This window comes from Eumetopias jubatus, unplaced genomic scaffold (genome assembly GCF_037043125.1).
Source record: "Eumetopias jubatus isolate StellerSeaLion01/CBP00866 unplaced genomic scaffold, mEumJub1_p1.0 scaffold_11, whole genome shotgun sequence".
Classification (NCBI taxonomy): domain Eukaryota; kingdom Metazoa; phylum Chordata; class Mammalia; order Carnivora; family Otariidae; genus Eumetopias; species Eumetopias jubatus.
The window spans coordinates 126,152,938-126,158,572 of NW_028274817.1; positions in this window are offsets into that span (position 1 = coordinate 126,152,938).

Below are 5,635 nucleotides of genomic sequence, written 5' to 3' on the forward strand. Positions count from 1 at the left end.
ATGTATGCATATATGAATACCTATGCATCCACTTATCCATCTACTATCTATCTCCCTCCGTCTACCCATCTATCCAACCCCCTATGTATTCATCCATTTATCCAGCTATTCATCCTTTTCCCCATCCATGCATGTGTATATTCATTCACCCCCCCGCCTACCTACTCAATCCCTCCATGCCCCCTCCACCCACCCACCATCCACAAATCTACCCATCCATCCATCCATCCACCCATCTATCCACTCCTGCACCATCCGCCACTCACCCACTTCTCCATCCCCCCGTCAAACAAACTAGACACCCAGCCATCCCTCTCCCCATCCCTCTACCTCATAAATCCATGCCTCTGAAACCTTTACTCAAAACAACTCCTTTCCACCAGGTGGCGTAGCCGCCACCCTAATGAACACTGGAGAGAGCGCTGCCACATTAATCCTCTGGTCTGGTCCGAAGCCAAGGTCTTAAGGGTCACTTAGTTAATCCCTCATCCATCCTCAGCAAAGACACGTCCAGTGGTTTCCCATGAACGTTACCCTATTTACGAAATCCACCCAATGCAACTCATTCTCTTCTTAGAAAGTTCCCCATCTGTCCCAGAACTTTTAACTCAACAAGTGCCTGACTCGTTCTAAAGCAGCAACATAAAAAGAAAAGAGTATTCTGTTGTCTTTAGGGTAGCCACACCATGAGCTGGAGGCAGTACAGGAAACTCACTCTCTCCTCTGCTGGTGTTGGGTGTGTTAATTACCCTGATGTTAGAAAGGAAATTCAACAGGGTCTATAATAATTACCATTTAAAAAAATTTTTTTAAGATTTTATTTATTTATTTGACAGAGAGAGAGAGACAGCTAGAGAGGGAACACAAGCAGGGGGAGTGGGAGGGAGAAGCAGGCTCCCAGCTCAGCAGGAAGCCCGATGAGGGGCTCCATCCCCTGACCCTGGGATCATGACCTGAGCCGGCCCAAGGCAGACGCCCAATGACTGAGCCACCCAGGCGCCCCTAATTACCATTTTTAATGTGCCCACATTCTCTTTGATTCAGCAGTTACGCTGCTGGTAATTCATCCCATAGAATTTTTCCCCACAGATATACAAAGGAATATGTACAAATTATATTGCACATAGGTATGTACACATACATATATTTATATATGTGTGTGCAGCACATACACATATTATGTGTATAATATATTGAACATATATGTTTCCTTCAGGAATACAAGGTACATGTGCAATGAATGCTTCTGGCAGCATTAATTATGAGAATTGGAGGCAGCCCAATGCACACATACAGGGTGCTGAGTAAGCCAGACAGTACACCCCTATGCTGAGTCAGGCATAGGTGTACTCACTCAACAAGATGCAACATTACATGAAGATGGCACGTTGCAGACATGTTACATGCTCCCGTTGTTGTGATGGTATATGGTATTCAGTGGTGACTTCAGAGTGCGGAAACAGCACTTTGGGGTGGGGGAACCGTGGCCCTGGGAAAGATGGAGAAAGGGGGATGAAGAGGGATAAAGGACTCGCAGCTAAATCAAAGATGTCCAGCTGAATTGCATGGTCAGGGGTAAGAAGGATAAGAATGACCCTGAGGTCCCCGGCTCTGGCCACTGGATGAGGTCGATGACATAAACTCCATGGTAAAATCAATTAGGAGAAGGCTCAGTTTGGGGCAGGAAGGAGGCAGGTGGGTCCAGTTGGGATGATGTTGGTTTAGAGACCCCTACAGCCCTGATGGAGCTGTCCAATAGGATCCGGAGCTCTGAGTGAGTCCAGGAGGAGGAAAAACCATGACATCAGAGCTGTAATCATGGGACACAAGGAAAAGAAACTGTAAACAATCCATCCATTCATCTATCCATCCATCCATCCATCCAACCATCCATCCATCCATCCATCCATCCACCAACTCATCCATCATTCATTCGATCCATCCATCCATTCATCCATCCATCCATCCATCCATCCATCCATCTATCCATCCACCAATTCATCCCTCCATCCATCCACCCATTCAATTATCAATCCATCCATCCGTTTACCTAACCACCAATTCAATTATCCGTCTATCCATCCATCCACCAATTCATGCATCCACTCATCCACCCATCCATCCATCTATGCTAGTGTCAATGTGTGACAAGATGCATGGAATAATTGGAAACCGAGGAAGCTCACCTGAGCCTTGCCATACAGTTTTTATTGGTACTTGATGACATACTTTCCTTGTGGCTAACGTTTAGCGTCCACCTCCTCCTGGAGGCTCACAATAATATCTTTAATCTTCATCCCCTCTTGGAGGTTGGAACTAATAAAGCATGTCCCAAAGCCCTCCTCATAAACCACTTCACTAAATGGTCAAGTGACCAAAGCCCTCAGGCAAACAAAGACAGAACAGGACATGTCATGGCCTGGACATCACCTCCTAGGAGCCAGGGGCAGAGGCCAGACCTCCTTTAATGTCAGATTGAGTCTTCACCACACAAAAACTAAGTGCAAAAGTGCTACAATTTCTGGTAAGCGGTTTGAAGGAAGATGTGAAGGGGTGATATAAAGCATGGTCAGGGCAAGGGTAGGGTCCCCTCAGGAGATCGTGGTGGAAGCCCTAAGGGCGGATGTGTAGGGCTTGTTGAAGGAAGTTGAGGGGATCCTGGCCTCTCGGTGCAGAGTGGTCTCCCCTACATCTAGCTAGGTCCTGGGAGTGGGGAGTGGTCAAATGTGCTTGTGGGACTTTCCATGAGAGAGATCATACCAACCTCCTGTGGGCTCCCAAGCAGAATGGAACTCTTGTGGGTCTAGGGGCAAAGCTGATCCCCACAAGCAGCTCTCAGCGTCCAGGTGGAATCTGTGGTTGTGTCTTGCTGGGTTAAGATCAATTTAATCTCCTATATCCCCTCTCCTTTGTGGCCTGTCCAGATCGTACAGAGAAACACGGTGTTTCCAGGACCTGAATGTTTGTTCATAGAGTATCCCCCTCTGTTCATTCTAAGACTGACTCCATATTTTCTTTGTGGTTTGTTCCTGCTTTACAGACATAGGTTTAGTGTCTGAATGCCTTGGGTTTATAAACATGAGTTCAAACATGGGTTTAGGGCCTTCTCTGTGATTTCTCGACAGGAAGAGTAGAAAATCAGATGTTGTAGAGATCAGATCAAAGGGCAGTCTCAGAACAAGAGATAAAGATGCAAAACCAAGTTACGGAAGTGTCCCTCCCTTTGAGAGAAATGACATCCTTGTACTTCTCACCAATGTGCTGGGCTTCCCTTTTCTTTTTAGGGTAATTGAGGTGGGCCATCTGGAAAGTTCGAGTGGCAAATGACAGTTGGGGGAGGCCCAAGGTAGTGGCCCCATTATGAGGCCTCCAACAAGTAAAGCCTGCCAGAGAGACCCATAGGCAGGATCCAATCCAGAGACATCACTGAGAATTCCCATGATGAGTTCACTGAACTAGAATCTAATGTCAGAGCACTGGCAACCTCTGTCCTCTCTACCCACTCTTCCATCCATCCATCCATCCATCCATCCATCCATCCATCCATCCACTTATCCATCCATCCATCCATCCATCCATCCATCCATCCATCCATCCACCCATCTATCCATCCACCTATCCATCCATCTACTCATCCATCCATCCACCCATCCATCCATCCATCCATCCATCCATCCATCCACCCATCCATCTACTCATCCATCCATCCATCCATCCACCCATCCATCTACTCATCCATCCATCCATGCATAAATACATCCATCTTTCCATCCATCCATCCATCCATCCACCCATCTATCCATCCACCTATCCATCCATCCATCCATCCATGCATCCATCCATCCATCCATCCATCCATCCATGCATGCATCCATCCATCCATCCATCCATCCATCCATGCATAAATACATCCATCTTTCCATCCATCCTTCCATCCATCCATCCATCCACCCGTCCATCCATCCTTCCAGCCACCTACCTATTCTTTTTATATTTCTACCCTCTTGACTTTAACAGAAGCATGCTCATCACAAATATTCTCAAATCCTCCTTCGTCACTTATTTCATTTTTCAACTGAAAGAATTGCCACATTGGACAATTTCTCTTGACCAAATGACCATCGACCCCTCATAATGTTTAATTAATTCACCTCACTGGTCCTGTCCTTATCTCAAAGAGTAATGTTTAGCTCATCATGGATGTTTGCATCTGTGTTTGTTGTTTTTTACATAGTGCCTGACAGGATCATCGTTACATTGGTCACTATGTTTGGGGCACATGTTTATATCACCTCCTCTAAGGAGATGCAATCAGCACACACAGAGAAAGTCTCTCGTACTTACTTGTTTTCCATAGCAGCCGTGTTGCTATCCCATGTTCATCACTGAGGCTTGCAGGACCCCAGGTGCCCCAACATTCAAGGTGGGGCTTCTGTGGGGCTTCCGCTCCCCAGCGTGAGGAAGGAAGATGGGGCTGGCTCATTTCCTGCCTTCTTCTGGTTGCATTTCATCTTATCACTCACCAGGCATTTTGTGTGTCCACCACGAGAAGACTCACATGCAGAATTGCAGGAACATGTAGAGCTGGAAGGGGTGTTGGCCACCATGTCCCCCCTCCATCCTTCTATCCAGAGGGGCTCAGCAGCCACCATGGCCAGGACTCCATGCCCAGGTCCCTCCAGAACCTGGCCAGTCTCCTAGTACTCACTGCAGGACCCTCCTGTCCTGGGCAGCTGGAGAAACAGAAGCTAACCTTATTGCTTTTTCCCTTGTACATGGAAGGCCAGTGGAGACTTGCCCCATGAAGGTAAGTTTGGCATGCGCAAAGGGACAATGGCGGATCAGCTGGTCAGCAAAGCCAGACACGAGCACAGTCTTTCCACTGGAACACTGGTCTATGGAAGCGTGGTGCCTTCTCAGGCTCTGAAGGTTGGTCGTTTTTCCTAATGAATACCTACCAGCCTCCGTGCCAAACAGACAACAACCACAGGTCTTCCCGCTCCTTGTGAAGGCAGCAGAAATAATTCAGCAACCTGTCCCATCGCCTTGGTGCATTTTATCAAAGCATGCACCACCTGCATGACCTTGCAATGATACTTGGCCCGTTCACCATTGGGGGGGGACCCTTTTGCATATTGGGGAATACGCAAAAGCTATATTAGCAGTACAAACAGCAGGGTCCTCCCCGACCCTGGTCCCAAGCTCGGTTATTTAAAAACGGGTATTTTTCTTCATTGAGGTGAAGTTCACATCCTATAAAATTCACCGTTTGAAAGTGAACGGTTCGATGGCATTTAGTACGGTCACTGGGTTGTGCAACCACCAGCTCTATATAATTCCAGAACATTCTCATCTCCCCAAAGGAGACCCCATCCCCATAAAGCAGTCCCTCCCTGTCCCCCTCCCCAGCGCCTGGCAGTCGCTAACTCACTGTTTGCCGGTGGATTTGCCTCTTCTGGACATTTCATATAAATAAACACACTGTGCAGCCTTTCATGTGTCTGCTTCTCCCATGAGCATCGTCTGTTCAAGGTCCATCCACGTGGTAACAGGTGGCAGACATTCACTCCTTGTTCATGGCTGAGTCATAGTCCCTCGTAAGCCCGCCCAAGGAAAGAAAGCCCATTATTTTAGC